Raw genomic sequence first — 23481 nt, forward strand, 5'->3', positions numbered from 1 at the left:
ACAGTAAAGGCTAACATGGTAAGCTACTGCTTCTTTTTAAAAGAGAATCAAGTTTTTCATCAGTTTTACTCAAGTGACTGATGTTACATCCATGACATTAACATCCCTTAATAGCTGTGTCCATAAGAAAGAGTATGGTAATGTTCATAAGAGGAAAAGATTGTACTTCAGCTTCAGCAGATTTTATGCTTTGAATGTTTATAATACAATAAATTAGATTTAAAGACTCAGTTTTTCAAAGCACAACAAAAAGTTTGTGCTTGGCTTCGTGCTCATTCAGTTTCTCATCTATATGCAAACACCCAGCACAGAAACAAAACTAAAGCACAAGCATGAAAAAGCCTCACAAAACACGTCCATATCCATCCTATTCTGATTTTACTGCTTTTTTTCTCCTGTACATCAGGAAATCACTCTCAATGGAAACACAGGGAATATATTTTGCCTACAAAAGGCACTCCTTCCAACATTTCTACACCTGAAAATACCAGGTAATGTAAACTAAAATATTTTCATCAAAGGATTTTAATTTCTATGTATCTATAATAAAAAAGTTTATTAAAATCAGTATACTGCTGCCAATAGGAGAAAAAATACAAAGGACAGACTTGTAGCTGGGCCTCCACCATTGCAAGGAGATATTTGAACAATAAAATTTTACTTTTATGGGCTGGATGTCCGTTTTTCTATGGTCAGGCTTATTCCCATGTAGAACAAAATATGGAAGTTCTCTGAATAATCCTCAACTTTTCTGGGTAGAAGATTTGATATAGAGAAAGAGAGAGACATGTTTGCATTATGAACTGTGCTTTACTAGGCACACTGAAGTAAAAAATACTCTTCCCGAAACATGTGAAGAGAAACAAAGTGGCTTATAACACTCTTTGCCAGTGTATTATTGCAAACACTGGTGCAGCAGGAATATTGATCTCTTTTGACCTTTTGACCTTGGTTAACTTCATCTTTAAAAAATAGTTTTTCTCCATGAATGCTGGTAATTTTTTAACCTTGTGGTATTTTTTCAGCATAGCTCAATCAGGAGTAGGGAGAAAATAAATGATAATGGGAGAAAATAAATAGCCTGTGGCATTATCAATTCTGAGCTTTATCATTGTAAAAGATATTTACAAAGAACATTTTCTTCCTTTGTTTTTTTAATTTTGTATTATGAAAAAAATTATTATTATTATTCCTATCATTTTGAGAAAAGAATAATAGATTGTTATTTCTCTTTGAAATCTTCACAATTTTCACACAAATTATAATGAGAGGTATCATTAAATTATACGAGTACTCTGTCCATGTTTTTTGTTAATTACTTAAAATGAAAACAGTACATTTGTCATTATGAGTTGTAGACCTTTAGAAACACAATCTCATCTTTCACTTGATTTCTCAGCTTCTTGTTTAAGTGTTGGCTTTTGTGACAGAAAGCACAAACATGGTGACAAAATGAAAGGCTAAAACCTAATTAATTATAATCATTACAAAATTTCATATTTGTCTTTGGACATAGTGTGTATACTTACATTTTAACTGAGATAGAATCAGCACTTCCATGTACTTTTAAACATCATAATTATTTTAGGAAGTAAATTGCCATTTCAAAGCTTTTCCTTTTATTGTTTCTTCTGGAAGCGTGTCACAAGGAAATATTTCTCCCTGTCCAGTGGTTTATACCAACACTGACTTTATCGACATTCAATCACAGGGGTCTTTGCCCCTTTTTCAAAGCCAGAAAAACAAGACTGCACTGCTTCAGTTGTACTGCCTCTCATAAAAATTCTTTTTTATAATACCACGGTGCAATATTCCATTCACCTTGGTGTTAATTTTTGCCTGTCTCAGAGATGGAATATCATGAAACACAGTGCTAGTAGGAACATCTCCATTCCAGTCCCACTGATTGAATGAGAGCAGACTCACTGAACCATAATGAGTAGTAAGACTTTCATGTACAACATGACTTAAAAAGGTACTAAGAATATGAGCCCACCAATATTGTGTTCCAAGAGCAGTACCAACACAAACATCAGCTGCACTTGTAATGTCAGTAACTACATATTTTCTGCCTTCATTACAGTGCTGGTAACATCAGAGCTACCAGGGTCTGTGAAGAGCAATAAAGTTAAAGATTTCTCATCTGTAGTAAATGATGTGCGCTGCCCTGATAAAGTTCACCATTTAAAAAACATGAAATAAAAATCCATCATGTATTTTAGAGTGAAACACACGAAGTCTCAGATCTTTTTGAGATTTTATGTCAATCCAATGGCATTTGTGAGCTAAACAGCTATGTAAGTGAGAAAAGATTGGAAGAAAGGATAATACACCTACCTTTGCAGGTTTTCCAGGAATTTAAAACAAACAAACAAACAAACAAACAAAACCCCCCCAAAAAACCAAAACACTAAAAAATTTCTTTCAAATGTAAACAAGGTAGAGGATACTGTTTACTGTGGTACTGTAAATGATGGACCAAAACATTCTTCAAATAAAAAATAAGACTGAGCCAATTTTTGAAAAGTATTCAGCTCTTCTCTAGACCAAACTGTTCACTGTATCATGATTAATATTAATTAAATTACTCGGTATCTCCTTAATCTTAGTTGCCTTTTCAACCAAGGAAAAAGAAAAAAAAAATTCTTTTCCATTAACTATAATGTAATATGATTTGGCTAATGTTAATGAATTGCGCTATAATTGGATCAATCCATTTCTTCCAGAAATATTCCAAAGCACTGCATGTCCAGTCCTTGGATTAATAAATAAATATGCAGGAAAAAAAGAAGGCAGAAAGGTAGGTGTTCGGGAAAATAAATTAATCAAAGTGGTTTATTTTAAAGTTAACTTGTTTTTTCTATACCAGACCAAAAAACCTTAACACCCACTCTCCAGGTGTGCATATTTAATGCTCTTTAGCTTTTTTATCAAAATACCAACAACCAAGACATGCAACCCTAGTAATAACAAAGTAAAGTTCAGCAATTGCTTGCGCTGATTAATGCTAATTTATTAGCAGGTTGCTCTTTGAATCCAGAGGTCATGCCTTGCAGTAAAGTTCTGGTGGATTTCTTCACTTTTTTTTTTTAAAAATACTACAGTGCAGAAATACTGAGTCTTTCTTAAAAAATCTTAAACTCCATCAGTGCCATTCAAAACACTAAATCCTAAACTCTAAATGGCCCTATTTTACCAGTCTGTGAAGTGGAACTATACAACTTCATTAGCTGAGTATACAAAACCTGAGTATTAGTCAGTCCTCCGAGTAGAGAGCACTCTTCATGAATAACCTGGGAAATATTCAGAGAAAAAGTGTATCTTGCTCTCAAATCACCCCAAAAGTCTTCTCCTGCATCACAAAATCCCTGAATTCCACCTCAGGGGGACGTAGTTTAGAGGTTGCTTCAAGGATTCAGGGAAAAACAGTAACTGATTTTTGAAAACAGCTTTATTGTTTTGTTTTCCTTTTTTCCCCCCTCTCTTGTGTTATGTAAAGCAATAAAATGTAAGAGAGTCTGGATTAAACTGCTCTGGAAATTATCCAGTTCACAAATCATAATAGCTATGAAATAGCATCACATTGTTAATGTTAATACTTATGTATTTCTTCTGAAATAACAACAGCAAGTTACATAAATGTTTCCTTATATGATTAAAATATTAATCCATTATGGAATGAATGTCACTGCTCACACTTTGGCAGTAAATGTCCTGTAAAAGAGGTCATAACATAGTCATATCATTTAGGCATGTTTAATTAATTATGTTGTAGAAACGTCCTGGGATGCTACTACACTCACTACTATGTTCATCATTCTAGGATGATTTTTTGCAATTAAAATATTGTTTGGTGAATAGGGATAGTGATACTGCTCAAAGATGGCATCTGCAGTTCTGCAAACATCTGTGTTGATTTTTCCAACTATCTGAACATCATTTTTATAATAGCAAGACTGACTTCCAGCCTTATTGACCTAATCAATGAGCACACCTTCAGCATTTAGCACACAGCTTTTGCTTATATTTTGCTGAATATACACTTAACAACACAGCTTTAACTAGAAGGGGTTGCTTCTCACTTCTACAGTTAATTTGCCTACTGAAGGCAAGCATCCTATTAGTTATGAGAAACACAGTTTTTATATTCAGTGACGTGTATTTTTAAGCAAATCCAGTCAGTCTTTAGTCCACCAAAATCATACAGTATGTGTGCTTAGAAAGCTTTAAGGTGGGTAGTGTCACGTGCCTGGAAGCTTACTTTAGATAGGAGTAGTTCAAAGCATTTACATCAAAGTCCTAATTTTCTTTGCCATTAAAGATTGTGGAGGTGAGTTTGGCAGACACAGTGTCTTCAGTTCAAAGCCAAAGGCAAATGTACATATCTCTAGGCTTGTTCTCTTCATGTTTTCATCAATTCCAAAGAATGTATTGCTTTCGGCTTAGTTTATAATATAGATAACAGAATCACTTCAGCAGAAGTAAGAATTCTTTAAATCACCAGCAGAATTATCTTAGATACAGACATTGAAGAATTTTGTGGTATATATTTTGCTATGAAAAAATACTCCAGACTTCTCTTTCTTTTTTACAAAAAGAGTCATACCCTCACCAGTAGGAGACAGTTTACTTATATCCTCATCAATGCTGATGGTAGTAATTCTCCAAGTTGTTCTGAGATGGCTGAGAGTTATGGGAAATGGAAAGAGAAAACTGAGTGGGGATCAAATGATTAAAAAATATGTCTCTTAGCATTTCCATGGCTCTAGGCTACAGTGACTTCGTGGATAATTACAAAACTTATATTTTTGAACTTGACACTCCTGCAGTGAACCATATTGCCCCCACTAACCATGGTGGACTGTCAGTGTCTCTGTTGGCTTCTCAGCTATGTCTGAGAAAGGACAACAAAAAGAAGGGCATATATTTGGCAGTGTTTGTTATCTGTGGGATGCAGTGACAAATATTAAGGAACTAAGAAAGTAAGACAGAAGAGTGGTGAGAAGTAAACTATAAATAAGCTGCTACTAGAACTTTCGGGGTAAAAAAATAACCTTTATTTCTTCAGGAGGAAAGGAAAATTATAGATTTAGACAGCTTTATTTTCATATGGTTCTTATACATCATTCCCAGTCACAGCTGGGAAACATCCTACCCATACCGAACTATTGTTCTAGTAGGGAGGTAACTGTTAAAGACCAAGAAGGAAGGAAAAAGGGAATACTCACCAAGATCACCTTCAGCATAAAAACCTTTGTGTTTAGGGTACCAGATGATTTGGGTTTCAGCTATGGAGACTCATGAAGCATGAAACCAACTTTACAGGAAAAAAACCCTTCCAAAGCCCTAGCAGAGTTAGGGAAGCTCCTTATCCAACATGTAAACAGAGTTCCTGTGCAGTACTTGGGAGGAGTAGCAGTCCCTCCTGCTGAAATGGGATCAATATGCAGACATTTCTAAATACCTGGAATACTAATGTGGTACTTACTATTAATGCTAATATTGTAAGTGAAATCTGAGGTACCTGGAGCAGTCTGTGCTTGCAGAAGTTTTGTTTACTGTGTTTTGCTCCAGTTTGGTGTATACATGTATAACGAATCAATCAAATTAACCAACTTAATTATTTATACCCCTACAAAAGGTAGATAGACAGATACTTTCCCTCCAATTTGAATGGAAAGATCACAGGGGAGCAAAAAATTCTTTGGTCTTTCCATAAGTATTAAATTATCACTAGGGTTTCTCAAATTCCAAGGCCCTGTTTGCCCTTACTAAAGATTGCTCCATTTCACACATGCAAGAACTCTCCAAGGATGAAAGCTCTGCTTGTGCTTGGGGCAAAAAAGGAAAAGCTTGTGTATTTGTGGTGATATAAAAGCTTAGGCCGGAATTTTTAAGGACACAGGACCAAGCCCTCAGTAGTACTGTTAACTGCAGAGGGTTACAACAGGAAAGAAGAAACAACTCAGTGGGATAATGTAAACACACTCTGGGGAAGTCAGGGCTGCTCTTAAGAAATGAAGGAAGTTAATGTTTCGGGTTAATGACAGTTTTCTGAAAATTCTTGGGAGGTCTAGCTTTATTCTGAGAGATCTTCAGTTTCTTATGATTCTGAATTCTCCCTCACACACACACACACACATACAAAAAGCCAGCTCTGTGCACCATATAGCTATGCAAAGGAGTAAAGCTCTCAGTAGGAATGGTTCATCATTTTTTCTGCATTCCAGTGAAGCCAGTGTTAGGACACCACTGGGGTCCTGGCACCTGTGTTTTCAGTAGGTGGTTGGATGGAAAAAAAAAAGGCTTTGGGGAGGTTCTACCCAAAGACAGCTGTAGCAACACTGGGATTATCAGTGTCAGAGTTGTGCATTTGCCTCATCACACCCATGCATGTGTGCTTACTAATGGAGCAATATGATTATTTTTTAAAAGGTGTACTCATTGCTTGGCTGGTTTAACACAGAATTTGAAAAGCAGAGGTTTTATACAGTGGGGTTTAGATTATCTGTCTTTATTTATGTTTCTTTCTGTGCCCCCCCCTTCACAATATCCTATTAACCCACTGCTGTTTGAATCCCTCACCTCCTCTGCACTGCTTTTGGTGCTATTCTGCTCCCATCTTTCACCACTCTTTTCTTGTTACAAATGAGATGTGATCATAGTTACACACCTGCTGTTCTCTTTTCATGATAACATCAGAATACTATTTTCCTGGCAATGTGAAACCAACAGCAGGCAGAGCTTTTTGTGGGACTTTTCTCCTTTTTTTTTCTTCTTTTTTTTTTCATGTATTTTGGAATATTTGACATTAATTGAAAAGCAGTCTTCTACTTTCACATTACTATTGCTTTGAACAAGCAAGGTTTCCATTTCTTTGAAAATGAGAGAACAAAAAAATCTATTCTTTGGCCACATCTTTACTCTTTTTCTGTATAGTAACAATATTGACTCTTTTCTTCATGTCATTAGATCATCTACCTCGAGGCCAGGTAATAAAGATGCTTAATTTGTCTCTCACCTAACCTTGACACTGATTTTAAAATACGTCATGTGTTATGAGAGAAGATTCTTTCACAGATAAAACACATAGGTCATAATCACTGCCCTTCATTTCAAATTATCTGAAATGCATATCCCTGCCCATGCTACCTTTACCTCTCTTTTAAGTAAATTATTTCAGAATTGCCTCTATTTAGTTCCTAACTATTGGAAGTTGATGCTTTTTTGCTTTGGATTTTGTTTGCTCAGCTCTACCCTAACTTGTTCGTTGAACATACCCCATCACCACCCCCTTCACACTGTTTGCACAGTTAACAGTGCCAGCTCTCTATTTATTGCCTTTTTTCAGCACATTTTTCGAACTGTTGCCATGTGTTTGCTGTTGCCATCTGCTTGCTGCTCTTAAAAACCTGTGTTCACATGAGTTGAAGATGGAGAGTTCTTTTTCTCAGTTAGTTCATAAATTAATTTACTGTCAAAGAAAAAAGGAAAAATTGCCTGAAGTGATTACTTCCTCTTAGTCTCCATTTTGCAAGGTGGGAAATGTAAATTAGTCTTGTATAGAGATAGGGAATCAAGTTGGAGTTAAATATTTAGCTGTAACAACTACAAAAGATTTTCACGTTTCCTTTCTTTGCTTTGAATTAGGCTTTCACATTATCAGCTACGTATCTGAGCTAGAACTTAATCTGTTACAGCTCTGGGATACCTGTATAATGCTAAGATTACATGGAATGCTGTTATTATTTCTATGTCTCTCAAATCAATTAAATAAATGAAGGCAATGAAACTACAAACGAAGCAAAACATTATAATTGAAGCAGATTTTAGTCATGATTATGCACCTAACATCCTAAATACTACTGCTTAAACTCTCTGATTACATCTAATTGCCTTTCAATTTACACTAGCAAAACTCAAACTAGAAATTCATTAATTCTCCTTGCAAGGAGAATTCCATAACATCTTGGCAAACGTGAGTGTTGTTTACAATCATTTTATGAGTGGAAATTCATTCTACTATGTATTTGGTAAATGTGATAACTTCAATACCACATGTTAGAATTATTAGTTTATAAAATGTCTTATAATATGGAGAGTCTTTAATACCAGAGTATTTTCTATTATTATTGACATCACATAATGTTGCATGTGCACAACTTTAATGTGGCATATTCAAACTCTATATGATATCATTTTCATAATATGAATATTATAAATGAATAAATGAGTGAATGAATCTTCAAGTCCAATGTTATAAGTTTCCCCATAATTTCCCGAAAATTTTATTTTTTTTTTTTAAATGAAAATTCTGGTGTTACCTAGTTGGATCCTACCTGGGGAACAGTCAGTTTATGATAAGAATCTGTAATGCAGAAATAATTCAGATCTGCAAAAAAATAGACAAGAAGTTAATTCTTTTGCACCATGTGTACATTGACTATGAAGACAAATTGGCAAACTCTGAACTATTATTTTTGTTCAAACCATCTGTCATCAACTTCGTTCATTTTTTTCCTGTGCCCTAAGTTGTCTATCTTCTCTAATGAAACTGAGCTACCATGGGACACTGAGAGAACTGAAATGGAAGAAGAACATGGGGTAGTCAAAGTTTCTTGTTTAATGAACCTTTATGAACCTCCTTCACATTCCTTCTCATTATGTTGATTTCGGTCTTGGAGAAGATTTAAAAAATATATTCAGAGAAACTGCCTGCTGTGGAAAAGTTTGGTTTGTGAGGAATGTGGTGGTATGCCAACTCTTTCAGCATGGAAAGAGAAAAACTAAGAATACTTACCAATTAAGGTAATGTAATTCAGCAAGCCCGAGCCAACTGCAAAATAGCACTGCTAAGACTGAAATGATAGAACTGCAGCATAGCAGTGCAATCCTAGCAGGGATTTGTGAAAATCAGTTCCTATAAAACAACTTTACAATAAAATTATTTTGTGGTTGAAACCTTCACCAAGGAAAGTAATATCTGGAAGGAAAAGAAATTACTCACTGCTTATGGTGTGACTTAATAGCCTAAACCAGAAGAGACTAAATAAGCCATTATTAAAGTCAGTACTGAGCAAGAAAATAATGGAGCCTTGCAAAAATACACTTTAATTGGTAGTATCTTAAAGTCAAAATAGCTATGCTGGTTTACAGTAGGTGAGAATGTAGTCTTTTATATTCAAAGAACTACAGGAAGCTTTGAATCATATAGGACTCAAGTAATATTATTTCCCTCAAGACAGTTTCTCAGTAAAGGGATGCAGCTACAGGGTGAATTTATTGATTGCATCTTTGATGCTACTGATCAAACGAAAATGGCCCTGTATTTTCTCAGTTTGCAAGCTCAGCTTCAAAGATTTCAACTTCAGTGCTCCTGTCTTGTGGAATGAAAGACAAACTTGTTAATTTACTCTTGACCTTGAGTGATAACTGTCGTAAAAGACATTGTTCCCGTCATGTAGATTAAAATTTCTCTTGCCTTTCCAATTTCTAACAAGAATACAAACTCTTTCCTGACCAGGTCATTGCAGGAAGGATGTAACCTTTTCTACCTTCAACAGTCAGTCTAGCTGTAGTTTAAATGCTTAGCCCAGGTATGCTTGCATTCCTCTTTGGCTGGACACAAACAAAACAGCCTGTGCAAAACTCTGGTATAAAATACAATTCTATCTTAATTACATTACTATAAGTGAAAGTGAATGTTGAGCATTATTAAAGGAAGGACTTAGTCTAAACAGATTCTTAGATGTTGTAGTAGCTGTAAGGAGATTAATAAAACCCTTGGCATCCCAAATGTTGGACTTTCATTTCCATGTGGAGCAGTAGAACTGAAAGGGTTGCAAATATATGTAACATTATGCAAAAGTTAAATCAGGACTCAGAGAAAAATTTTGCAGACTAGCCAGGTCTATTAAATTTCTGAATAGAAAATGCTGCCCTTGTTTTTACTTTCTTGTTTCAAACACAACTATGTCCCATAAAAAATGAGCAATCCAACATCTTCAAACATACTGATCTTCGTATTGCTTTACTAGCTGTTGCCTGTTTGGAGTAAGCAGCTTAGGATTGTACAAATTCTTCATATTCTTATAATTTTGTGAGAACATCTACTTCTTTCTCCTCCTGAAGGTATGCGTTTGAGGGAGGACACCAGCTGTACTGCAACCAGGAAGGGAAGTTGGAAGGGGAGTCAGCAAGCAGAAGAAAGAGAAAAGACAACCAGAAGGGAAAATTTTCTCTTGCAATACAGATAGCTGTCCTAGCAGTAGGATTTATTTACCCTTTTAAACTTACTAAATGTGGGTGGTGGGTTTTTGTTTGTTGGTTTTTTTGTTGTTGTTTGTTTGGTTTTTTTTTTAATATCCAATAAACTCAAAAATTCTAGAGTACAGAGTATTTTTCTTTTGAAATTCCCTATCTTTACCTATTTTCTACCAAAGAAACACCTAGAAGCTTGAGAATGTATTTATGGATGCATTACAGGATGCTAGGTAGAAACTAAATCTCTAGTCAGACAAATTTATCACCCAGATAACCAAGAAATTACTGGTTTTTGTAGCAGAAAAATCAGCAAAATTCCAGTGATTTTCCAAAGGTTAGCAAATAGAGATTCTTTGAATGCAGCCTAAATTCCTTTGTCTTCCAGTCCTCAGAAAGAGTTTAGCCGTGCCTGCTGAGAGGGCAAGTTTCCAGCAGCATTTCTGTTTAGTCCTCTGCAGTAAGTCTATACTGGACTATGTTAGGGCTCAAGTTCCTTTGACTACATCCCTTTCTGCCAGTGTACCCCAAAAGACAAGGCAATGCACAGCCAGTTGGTCCTTTCTTTTTCCATACACTAAGCAGCATTAAGGCAAATGTCATATGCAGAGCTGACAGAAATAAATTGCACAAAAGCGATGAAGCATGGAGGATTATTTAGTAATAGTGAAAACTTCTAGTCAATAGTGACCTTTATTCCAATGGCAATATTTCTAGGTGATGAATAATTGCAGACATAGGCACAATGTATATACACCTTTCTGAATCTCTGACTTTCAACATGGCTTTCGTCTATTTAGACAATACTTATTCTTCTTCTACTGTCTTTGTTTATTAAAAAAATACCAAAATGAAATCTTTTTTTTTCCCAAAGCTTTACTTATTTTATTAGCAATTTTAAGACATTTTTTATCTAAAGCAAATATCAATGTATGACCTTCTGCAATGTTAGTTTTACATCCTGAGGTGAGGAACAGGTTTTAAAATACATCTAGTACCTTTTATCTCTTGCTTCAAAAACAATAAGAATATACTATGACTAGCTTTGACAACATTCCTGGAAGAGTATGGTGTAACTCTGAGTTGACAAAGGCTAGATTTAATTTTGTAAATAATTTTGTAATAGGATTACTCATGAACATAATAAGAAAACCTAGACATTTACATATGTACAATTCATCTTTGGATCTTATGAGATTTGCCAAACAAGCCTCTAAGTTTCATATTCTTGCACTTGTGTTACACCAATGCATTAATAATGCAGACAAAACTCAATTTTAAAAAGCTACCACACTTCTGACAGGTTCTTCTTGAGATCTCAGTTTCATACTATGAAGCCTTTTTACATAAGTACTCTATATTCACTGAAGTCAAAGAAACTGCTCTTAAAAGTAATGTGATCCTATTAGCCTTTTTTCAATTTTACCAGCAACCCTCAGACTCAGTATAAAGTTTTAATTGCTTTTATAAAGATTCTTTATAGAAGCTATTGAAAAAATTCCTACATTGCCAACACAGTATAAAGTCTATACTGCTTCATGTATTTCTAAGAAGAATGATAGTGTATCCAGACCTGGAAATTCAATTTCTAAATAGAACAAAAATATAAGCAACTAATGTTGGAAGTCAGTAGTTTTTGATTTAGCCAGTAACAATGTCTCTGTTTCAAATAAAAGTTAATAAATAACACTGAAAAATCAAAGAAAATTTTTGATTTTTCTACTTAAAGAAGGGCTAATTCTGTAGTTACCTTGATCCAGTATAAAAATATATTTGAGTTATATTTTTTCCCAATGTTAGTTTTAAGCACTTGATATTCATCTTAAAAATGTAAATTTTCAGAAATTTTCTTAAATTTTGTTCCAGTCCTGCACATGCTAAACTCAATATAAAGTCGTTACTGCTTTCTATTAAATAATTCTTATTGCTTAAAATTTGACAAATTGTGCTGTCCATCCTGCTCTTCCACTTTCAAATCCTTTGGGAGCTTCCCAGTTTCTTGAAGGATGCACTAAAACATTGCAGAAGAGATATACAAGCATTTATAAGAAGAACTGGGAAAGCAGACACAGTGATTTGCTTCAACACTGAACTGAGAAATGTTGTTCCATTGCCCAGGAACACTAGCTGCTGGTATCCCTGATCAAGCACCTGCCTTGCTCTGTGGCATCTTGCCCTATTCTAGCTTTCTCTAATGTTTTGAAGCATTTGCTGACTCCTGACTCCACATGTGCTCAGCTTACCCATCTGATTTCCTAAGGAGATTGTGACTATTTAAATTGATAATTCATAGTGAAACTTTCCTTTAACTCAAATATCCTAAACTAATTACAATAGATAATGGTGACACTCAGGCTTCAATGGGGAACCAAAACAGTTCTAGGAATGCTCTTCAAGGACACTTAATTTTTAACAGTGAGAGAGAAAATAATTTTTTTCCTAATTTTTTAAGCATGCAGCACAATGATTGAATGAAGAACTGTGTTATGGACAGGACATAGAAAGTGCACGTGCTACAATGACACAAAATGTGTGCAACTGGTAGCTTTGCTGCTTTACAATCAAAATCAAAACTAAATGCAAAATGAAGGCCATTGCAATAAGATTAAATAAAAAATGGAGGTGATTAATAATAAAGCAGTTTTGTCTTTTTGGAATGTCAACATATAGCAACTGCTTCATCAGTATTAGGGGAACAGTAACAAACTGCCAAATGGAATGTTGTGTAATGATGCCTTCCCTCTAGTTTGCGTCCAAGCTAGGTGGTTTGGCTGTTTGTCCAAACTAATCCTTGTCTCATTTCAGTATTCCTCCTCCAGTGTTTTCAGGGCAACTCTTACCCTCACTAATGAAGCTGACATAAACTACAAGTACGTCTAGATACACTTGCAGAGATAAAACTCACTGTACCCTTTTAAAATGTTTCTCATAATTATCCTAGTCCTGTATTACAGCATACACTGCACATACATCTGCTAAGTTAAAAATCAAGTGGTAACTCTAAATTAGTAGATTTTTTACAGAAATTGATTTAATCTCATAAAACATTGCATCAGCTAAAAATATTATAATTACTCTACATGCCATGGAATGTCTTAACAAAACATATACTGAGAAAGAATTACTTCTCTATTAAAAGAATCCATCATTTTGTAGGCTATAACAATATAGAAAGATGTGAAATTTTTATTTCATTTTGTTGAAACTCATGATAGTTTATGCTTTTTTCTTATGTAAAATTTCCTCATTTGTTTAATGTTTTAGACATTTACTGTTTCAGAGCATTTTATGAAGTTTTTGTAGGAAACATTTTTTTCAAATACAAAAAACCCCATGATCACAACTCTTCATGAACTTTCAACAATTAAAAGGAAACTAAATGACTTCATAACTCTCAAAGACTGTCAGAGAGAAGTCAAAGAACATCTGTAAATCTAACCAATCACTGAAGAAATCTACAAATTTTGTTTGTTTGTTCAAAGTTTTGTGCATGATGGCATTACAGGGTATTGTATTTAAGATGGAGAATTTCCCACATCCCTGTTCCTTGACATGAATTCTGCCACCACTGCTTCAAGAACTAACTGGATGGAAAGAGGGCTTTCTTTGGAATATCATTCTTCTACGAGATGCAACATCAGTATGCATCCCTCAGCTCAAAGGATCTGGTGGCACTTGTTGGGGACTTTCCCACTCTCCATTTCACTTGTTCTGCATCAACCCAGAAATAAATCTCTCCTGAAGACAAGTCTTTATCCTTCAGGAGTGAAGTAGGACCCTGGTCCTCATATATTAAAGCTGTCTGAGACCTTTTAATATTCATGTGTCTGAAAGTTAAATTGATGGTGCTTAGGACAGAAGTTTATTTCAATGGCTCTTAAGTCCTAGAAACCACATTAAATCTCTTCAGGCAAAGTTCTCTAGTGCTTTATTGTCCTCACTAATACAAAATACTTTCCAAATACTTAAATTTAAGTCCATTAGGTATTCATCATCCTGTTTCTGCATTAGTTTCCAGCTTGCCCTCTCTGAGCAAGCTATACCTTTCAATACTGAGACACATGTGAATCATCTGACAAGTTTTTCATCAACTAAATCTCATTTACAGCAACATTTTGGCCATGTAATAAAGCCTCTGGTTCCTCCTAGTTAATCCCTACATTACCTAAGGTATTTGTGGACAACCCACCATTCTCTTCATCTCTTCTCTGACCTTATGGTAAATATTAGTCTTTTTTTGGACAATATTTAGACCTTTTTTTAAAGGCAGAAAACTTCATATTCATCTGGTGGGTTTTGTGAAACTGTCTCAACAAATCAGTAAATTAGCATCAGAGAGGTGCAGTTCTTCCTTCTACCATAGAGTTTATGGAATATTATTCCATGGTCAAGGCAGCTGGTGGTCTGCTGGCAGCACCATCTGCTCACTCACATATTTATCTCCATGTCACAACTGTTCTTAAGCCTTGACCTTTGATCAGTGGAACTGACAAAAAAGCCACCTGAGCTCCTGACCCCTTCACCTCCCCATTCTCAGATCCTTACAGTAGCTTTTAATCTTTGTAAACTCATTCCCAGTAGTGTTATTAACACTCTCATGGAACATAAGCATGGGATAGTGTTCAGAGGGTTGGAGAAGCCTTAGCAATATTTCAGTAACACCAAGGATTTGGGTTCCTCAGAGGCAGCATGCCTCACAGAATGTCAAGGTTTCTCAACAGATGGGTCCCATTGTCACACTCATCACCACTGTCATGGACAAATCTTATAATCTTGTCACAGAAATGGTGTTACTTGTTGTTTTTCATTCAACCTAATCCTTTAAAATCTTAACGTCATGAGAATTTCACATGAATCTCTTCCAGTCTCTCCCCCTCTGTAACTGTCACTCTTCTAAAATTATAATTCTTCTAATCACAGAAAAAAGAAACTCCAAAAAATAAATACTGTCTGGCAAGAAACCAAAATATAAATTAAAATTAAAACAAAACAAAATGGAAACACATATTCTTTCTCTTTAGAAAACTCAAAGAATTGTCAAGCGTATATAAGTTTGTTAATTTCAGGAATTAATTTTCCAACCACAATTAAAAGTATAGTAGAATCAAAGAAAGGAAACTCATCTATCCTTAGGGGTAAGAGGTTGAAGAGAAAATAAAAGTATTTAGTTATAAACTTCCACTTCAGCTAAATCTCTGGTTGAATTCTTGAAATACTTCCTGAAATATACTTCAGTAAAAAGTCCGAGTTCACAGTGAAATGAACTCATACACGTGGAGTGCAGTGCCTCAGACAGTAATCCTTTAGAAACATTTAAGGGAAATCTAATATAATATCAAATCAATCTTTTAGTGACATACTGGTTACCTTCTGTGAGGATTTTTCCTTTATTTCTTTAATCCCAGAATAAGAAAGCAGGTGGGTTAAGAAAAATTTAGGAAATATGTGTGGGATTAAGTTAAAAGTATAAACATTCTACCATTCAAATAGGGACTCAATACAGAAAAATATAATCACACATCATTATAATTCCTTATTTTTTTCTACAATATTTAGATCTTTTAGGGAGACACAGACTCATTTTGAAAAAGACTAAATAAAAAAAGACAATCAGCTTCAATCTAACCTTTTAAAAGATCTCTCATACCTCACTTTTTGAATCACCTGGGAGGAAAGAAAAAGACACTAAATACTAGAAAAATAAAGCTTCATGCAAACCTGGGAAGCAGAAAGCATCTGTATGTAATGAGGAATGCAATAACATTGCTGGATCATCCCTCTAAAAAGTAATGGTAAGGTTAAAACAAGTAAGCAGCCTAAAATGTTTATTATGCCCAAAGAGATAAGTTTTTTGCCAAAAAACAGTCAGGGATTAGGAGAAGGAAAAAACTTTGCAAAGTTGACTTATAAATGAGAAACTGAAAATTTTGTGACTGAGGTACACATAGCGCAGCATTCAGTAACTGGAAATTTAGAAAACATTCTGTGCCTACTAATTGTATTTCCTCTTAAATGAGTAATGGAGGAGCATCACTGTTCAACTCAGGCAAAATTCAAGTTACCCTACAAAAAAAGAGATGCTCAGCAGTCAAGAAAAAGCTCTCTAGAGAAAGAAGGAACCCATAAAAATGCTTTTTAGAAGGCTGGGTTTCCCATGGCAGAGTTATGGTTCTAAGGGACAAGGCAGAACACAACAGAGAGCAGAGAGGCTCAGGCATATCCAAGATGTGTAAAGGAAAAGTCAGGATTGTCCATTAAAAAAAAAGAATTAGAGAAATCACCTAATAAGGTGGCAAGTGCTTCATGCAACTTAGGATCTGCTTTCAAAGTCCACAGTGATGAGCAGGTTTGGTTTGCTGATCTCAAATCCAGCTGTGCTACTATTAAATTTAAACTGGATTTAAGGGCAGAGGTGAATGTGATTTGTAAAGAGACTTTACAGGAGATGATCCCAGAAACCAGATGGAGTGGTTACGGTTAGTGCTCAGTAGCCCCGGGGACACGTAAGTTGCCTCGTTTAGTGCAAAGTCTCTCTCAGTGACACACGGAGGGTGTGTGCGTCTGACAAACTCAGCATTATGATTCCAAACACTGAAATGCCCAACTAAATCCCAGTCACCGAGGAGCAGATTAAAAGCAACTGGAAGAAGCTTGGTTTAAATCTGGCAATAACGGTCTAGAATCATGAACCAAGAGATCTTATTTCATGCCTTTTGCTTATGCATCTTTGCCATTCTTTCTCCTTATCTGGCTAAAGACCATGGCAAACACCAAAGCATCAGTCATTACCAAACTGACTGTGTAGTGTGACTTCACAGAGCTGATGCTAGTCAACACTTAGCAAAACCATATATACATTTCTTGACAGCATTAAAATGTGTCAAGAGTAATACAATGTTAATAAATAACTGCAGTATTTCAAGATGTCCAGACTCACTGAAATGCTGCAGCTAAAGGCTTCCAAACATTTCAGAGGCATTTTTTGACTCCTGTAACAACTAGTAACATATTTCACAGATTCGACACTTTCTCTGAGTATGTTACCAGGTTTATCACATCTTCATCTCACTATTAGGATGTTTAACTTTGGGATTGATGAGTCAGACTGGTTTCAACATTATTCAACAGAAAAAGAAACATGAACCTTCTTCTTCATCTACCACTTTGCTAACAGGGCATTGTTCCAGTTGTTTTACTCCATTCTAAGGCAGAGCATTCTGCTCCACCTCCTGAGAGTAATATTCTTCCTGACAAAGGAGGACTGATTTGGGTAGCTGCAGCTCCTAAAATCAACAACCCATGGCATGCAAAAGAGGTAACACATATGGGCCATTGCCGCTGTCAATTTATTCTTGAACAATTCATTGAATGCTAATATGGTAAAATATCACATGAATTCCAATTCATTCAGTTTTGCAAGTTAAGCAACCAGCACAAATTTTCTAGAAATATGGCTGATCAATTTCATTTGCTCATTTCTCAAGGCTTGAGAGGTAACTAATGTCTGACAAAACACAAATATATTGAGAATCTGCAGGTTTCATTTTCTGCTAGCTTTGCATTCCTGGGGCAGTGTAAGAAGGGTTTAATCACAAACCTGTTGAGAATAAAAGAACTTTGTTGTGAAGCTTGTGCTTCAAAAGAATGTTTTTCAATGTCTTTGTAGTTTGACAGGCCCATCATACAATTCATAAAATTAAGAATGTTAAAGGGTTTGGAAGGGACCTTAAAAAGACCATCTAGTCCCAACCCCACCTGCCATGGGCAGGGACATCTCCCACTAGACCAAGTTGCTCAAAGCCTTGAACACTGCCAGGGTTGGGGCATCCACAACCTCCCTGGGCAACCTGTTCCAGTATCTCACCACTCTGAGAGTGAAGAATTTCTTCCCGATTTCCTTTCTTTCAATTTGTACCCATTACTTCTCGTCCTATAAACTACAGTTCCTGACAAAGTCCCTCCATAGGCCCCTTTCAGATACTGGAAGGTTGCTATGAGGTCTCCACACAACCTTCTCTTCTCCAGATGGGACAGCCCCAACTTCCTCAGCCTGAAATATTTCTTAGTTGTTCTAACACTAAAATCAGCTTTAACAAATTTTTAATGAATTATTCTGTCACCTTTGTTAAAAACTGAAAGTTGTTTTTAAAAGCAGAGTATGAGTTGAATAAGACCTGAGTTTATATTCATCTCAAAAAAAAAAAAAAAAATGTTGCACCTTTATGATGACCATCATAGAATTAAAAAAACCCAAACAAAAACAACAAAATGAAAACCAAAACAAAACAAAAGCAAACAAACAAAAAAAGGCAGAAGATTGTTGAACTTGGCAACTGCAAGCTGCATTTACATTTTCTGAAAGTGTTTCTGTGAGTTGTTTATGCCATGTGTTTCCCACCCACCCCAATTTCCATAATAGTCAAGATATCACTGTTTGCCTTACTGTTCTTTCAAAAGTAATTAATAAGAGAGGATGCAGAATCCCCCTTATCTTCAAAACAAGAAAGGGGAAGGCCCTGAGCAACCCATCATTTATGATAGGGATGTTCTAGAGATTCTGAGGTTAGCTAAGAGAACAAGCGTATCTCCTAGATAAAGTTTTATCACTGCTACAGAAAACATTGATTATATTGTTTGACCTCAAGTTTCCCGATATTTTTATATGTAATTTTGAAATAAAAGGTTAAATTGCTTGTTATGGTCTCCAAATATTTTATACAGTTACTTACAAATGTTACAAAATCATCTACAAAAAAAATGTGGGATCATCCTAGGATTTTATTAAAGAATTAAGTATTCTTTATTCTCTATAAGGGATTGGGAAAAAAAAAACGATACAGTTTAAGCTGAGTCAGCTTTGTGCTTTTGATATTATGCAGGCACAAAAGTTTACAATGTTCGTGCTACACAACTCTCCAGACTTCTTGTATTCATTCACATTCCTGTTTTGCAGATCAATTTTTCAGTGTGATGTATTTAGCTAACCTGAACATAAATTATTGTCTTAATGGCATTTTTCAAGCTGCAAATATGAGTGATAAATGTCAATTTAACAATACACTTCTGTGTGCTTGCTACAATTTCCAGAGGCTAGCACGGCTCTTGTGTAAAAAGACCATTAGGTTTTCTGTTATCCAGAACTGTATTTTCTACATAATAATTGAAATGAGATACAGCTACAGATACACTTTATAATTAAAAATTATTATTATTGTGCTGACAAGGAACCCCTCATTGAAATCAGTGCTAAATATATTAATATATATATTATTTTAATCGATTTATCTTTTATTGGAAAGGCATTTTAAACCTAAATCTACAGCAATGAGCAGTGAAGAGAAACATGCTTTCAGTGTGTCATGTACGACTAAGAATAGTAACTGAGACAAGTTCCTTACAACAAAAGTGATGAACAGAGATCCGCTTTAAAGCAGAACAAAAACCCCCTCAACTTCAGGAAAGAAGGTGAGGGAAATTAACACAATGTTCATATAGATCTTTAGATAAATGAAAAAATGCAGGGTTCATTCAGTATTGCCTCATTACAGTGTTAGGGTAACTCAGCCATTCATGAAGCACCTTTAGCCAATTAAGTGGTATCATTTGTGACAAGAGGTATTTCCCTCAAAGCACAAAAAATACGTGTGGATCTGCTTTGGCTACAAATATGATTCAATAAACATCAAGCATGAACAGTTGTCCCTAAGTACTCCGAGAGAACAATTAGCACTCACCAGGTTTTTTTCTTGTAAATTCCTGTTTTATGAGTTACAGTCTAACTCAGGTATGTTCACTGAAAGTCTGAATTTTTTTTTTTCAAGCAAGTATTGCAGCACATCTCAGAAAGGAAATTTAAAATATTAATTTGAATGTTTGCAAATAGCTACTAATACTGGAACTAATACTAGAAATTGATGTCAGCAAAGAAATTAATAAACCAGATGATCAGCTTTTGTACCACCTATACTCTTCTGCCCCCAGTCTTCCTCCTCTACCCTACAAAGAAATGACAGCATAGAAATCTCAGCCTATCAACATCTACTAAAAACTCTTCAGTCTGAACCACTTGAATCAGGCAACATTTTCTAAATGAAACTATAAAATTATGAAAAACATGTTGACTAATCATTACAAATCAGCAAACTCAGAGTTACTTTTAAGCTTTGGCAATTTTGAACCTATTGCAACATATATTCCTGGACAAGTTGTGAGACAGACAAGCAAACTCTATTTGCTGTACAAATATACCTGCACACAAATATAAATTTGAGTGTAGCATATTTGCCTAACTCACTTGAAAAATTACAGTCCATCATTTCCAAAACTGATCTTCCACTGAGAAGAAACAGACCTGCTGAATGTAGTTTATTATTAAGTAGCATGAATAAATCACCATCACAGGTAAGGAACTGGGCACAGAGAGCATTCATGAATTCTTCAGTTTCTGTGCCACACAGCACTCTCAGCAAATGCTTAGAGCAAGGCATATATTAAATATTAATCTATGCTCCTGCCAGCACCCTGAGTAGCAGGAAGGATATTAGGTACAGTCCAAAGGGGACACAGCAGTTCGTTTCTTGCACATTGGCTCTATTTCAAGGCTCACGTTCTCATGGTTCTCCCTGGTGATTTCTTTACCCTCACAGGTGCTGCATTGCCACCAACGGGCTAACAGCCAGTGTTTTGGCCCCAAGGCCTTCCTCAAGGAGGCTGGCAGAGATTCAGACAATGACAGTACCAGCAGCAAAAAAGCAGAAATATAGAGGGGGGATGTTTTGTGGGTTCTGTTTGGTTTTCTTTTGTGCTTTGCTTTTTGTACTGCAAAAAGCTTTCACTGGATTTTTTTTTTTTACAAAGTGGAACCTTTTGAGTGTATTCTGGTTTTAGATGCAAAAAACCCAAGTTGTACAGAAGCACAAGCCACAAAACCCAAACCCAGAATAATCAATTCTGTTCAATATATACCAAATTTGCTTAATTTCACTATTTTCATCATCCAGTCATTGTGTCTTTTAATCTAATGTTGAATAAAATATTTATTTGAAGTTATGGAAAGAAAAAATGAACAGCTATTTTGAATTGCAGTGTATAGAACACTTCAACCAGTTATTATGACAAATTACCTATTCATCTGTTCACGTGATATACCATTCTTGTTCAGGTTTACTGAACCACAATGGCAAATATCATCGAAATAGTCCAACTTGCAGAGAATTGTTTCTATATGAGTTTTTATAAATATTATCCATGTATGTAAAAGGAAAACCATACCCCAAAATGTAAGCAGTTATTCTAATGAGAAAGAAGTACCAGGAAATTTTGGAGTTTATGATCAAGTTAACTAAATCTAAATGTTTATTAGGGATACTGCACTTTAAAATAGAAAATACTCCAAATCTGGTGTACACATAGCTTTCACCATGAATTTCAATCATGAAAATCTTGATTTGCGGGATCAGGCCACTGACATAGATCCAGGAACTTAATTAATTTAAATTAGCATAACAAAAGGATTAACAAGTCTTCACTGTGAACTATCCCATTAAAACAGACAAAAGAGAAGCTCTTATGTCTTACTATTTACTTCCAGTATTGGCTTTCCATGTAAGTCATTCCAATGATATCTAAATTTATTTTCAGATTATTTTGATTACTATCTAAAGAAAGTAAAATGCTGTAGAGGATAAAATGGTATGACTTCATACACAATGAAATTTAGATGAAGCAAAGGTACTTGGCACGACAACAATTTTTCATAGATGGTTCTATGTCTTCAAGAAAAAAGACCCTCTAAATTCTGTATGGAGGAGATAATGTAGCAATATTAAGATGAAGGATAGTTTATTATCTAAACAGTATGTACAAATTCTAAACATGAAAATAGTGAGTAAAAGAAATCAGACTCTATTTACATTTACAGTTTTTTACAAATTGTTTTTACAAGAAGTGTATTTTTTTTCTCTAAATAACAGGACAAAAACAGAAGACCAATCTTTTGTGTATTACAGACATAAATAAATATTGACTTTAAATGACTGTTATAGGAACATAATTTCTACAGCCAATCTGGGTAACAGAGAAGTAGTTCTGTTACCTCTACTACAATATAATTAAGTAAAAAGGAAAAATTTTACACATAGAGCTCTGTTAATTACTTTGTAAATTGTACCTTACTAATATATTCAGTAGAGGTAATACAGTCGTTACATTTCATGCCCACAACTGAACAATGAGTTTTGGCATGCAAACCCATATATAATCATCAACATCTGCAGGTATTCATTTACATTTTTTTAAATAAAGGGTTTTCTTAATTATTTAAAACTACATGCACCAGCTTATTAGCATTATATTCCTGGTTAAAATGCACAAGTTTGCATAACATAATTTTTAGTTATTGATGTTCACAGGTACTGATCAAAAGGGTAGGAACATACTTGGCACGTGGTATAAGAAAATTAATTAATAAATAACTCAATATCACAATGACATTTACATATACACAAAGAAAAATAAATTTTTTTATGGTGTTGTACATAGAATTTAGAACTGTCTGGTTCCCTCACGTTGTTCTACAAGGCCCAGATTTAAGAGAGCATTCAAGTAAACTTTGACATCCATGCTTGATTTGAGACGTCACTAAAGCTCATTCTTAGCTGCACAGGTTTACTTCCATTCTACTGGCTTCTTTTGTGAATATGGACGTTTTCTCTTCTGCATACCTTCCTTAAATCGGTACTTGCTCATTTGAAACTCTCTCTGACTCCAGCTGGGAGCATGGAAATGAAAGTATTGTGGAATAAATTGACTCAGTATTAAGATTTCTATACAGTTTTGCTAATACCAAGGGGAAAGTTCCCATTCACATTAGCAATGAGCATTTCTCTGACTTTGTCTGTGACCACATCGAATATTAATGTTATCATTGCCACACCATGTCCTCAGCTCTTGCTGAAGCCATGAAGTTGAGGACATTCAGCATTTCAGAAATGAGACTTCTTATTTATCGCCTCTGTGCTATATTCCTGATGAATATTCAGGATGATACGCATGGATGATACAGCACAAGTTCTGTCTTATTCTATCCTGCTCTATAAACAACTCAGAAATGGTCAAAAGAGATATAACAAGAACAAACCATTTTCTTCTTCAACAAAAATCACCAATAAAACAAACAAAAAAATCCACTTCACAAAGCAGTTAGCAAAAATAGCATAATCT

The sequence above is a fragment of the Empidonax traillii genome, unplaced genomic scaffold (genome assembly GCF_003031625.1).
Source record: "Empidonax traillii isolate 1590-97213 ecotype Southwest subspecies unplaced genomic scaffold, ASM303162v1 scaffold1180:size316073, whole genome shotgun sequence".
Lineage (NCBI taxonomy): Eukaryota > Metazoa > Chordata > Aves > Passeriformes > Tyrannidae > Empidonax > Empidonax traillii.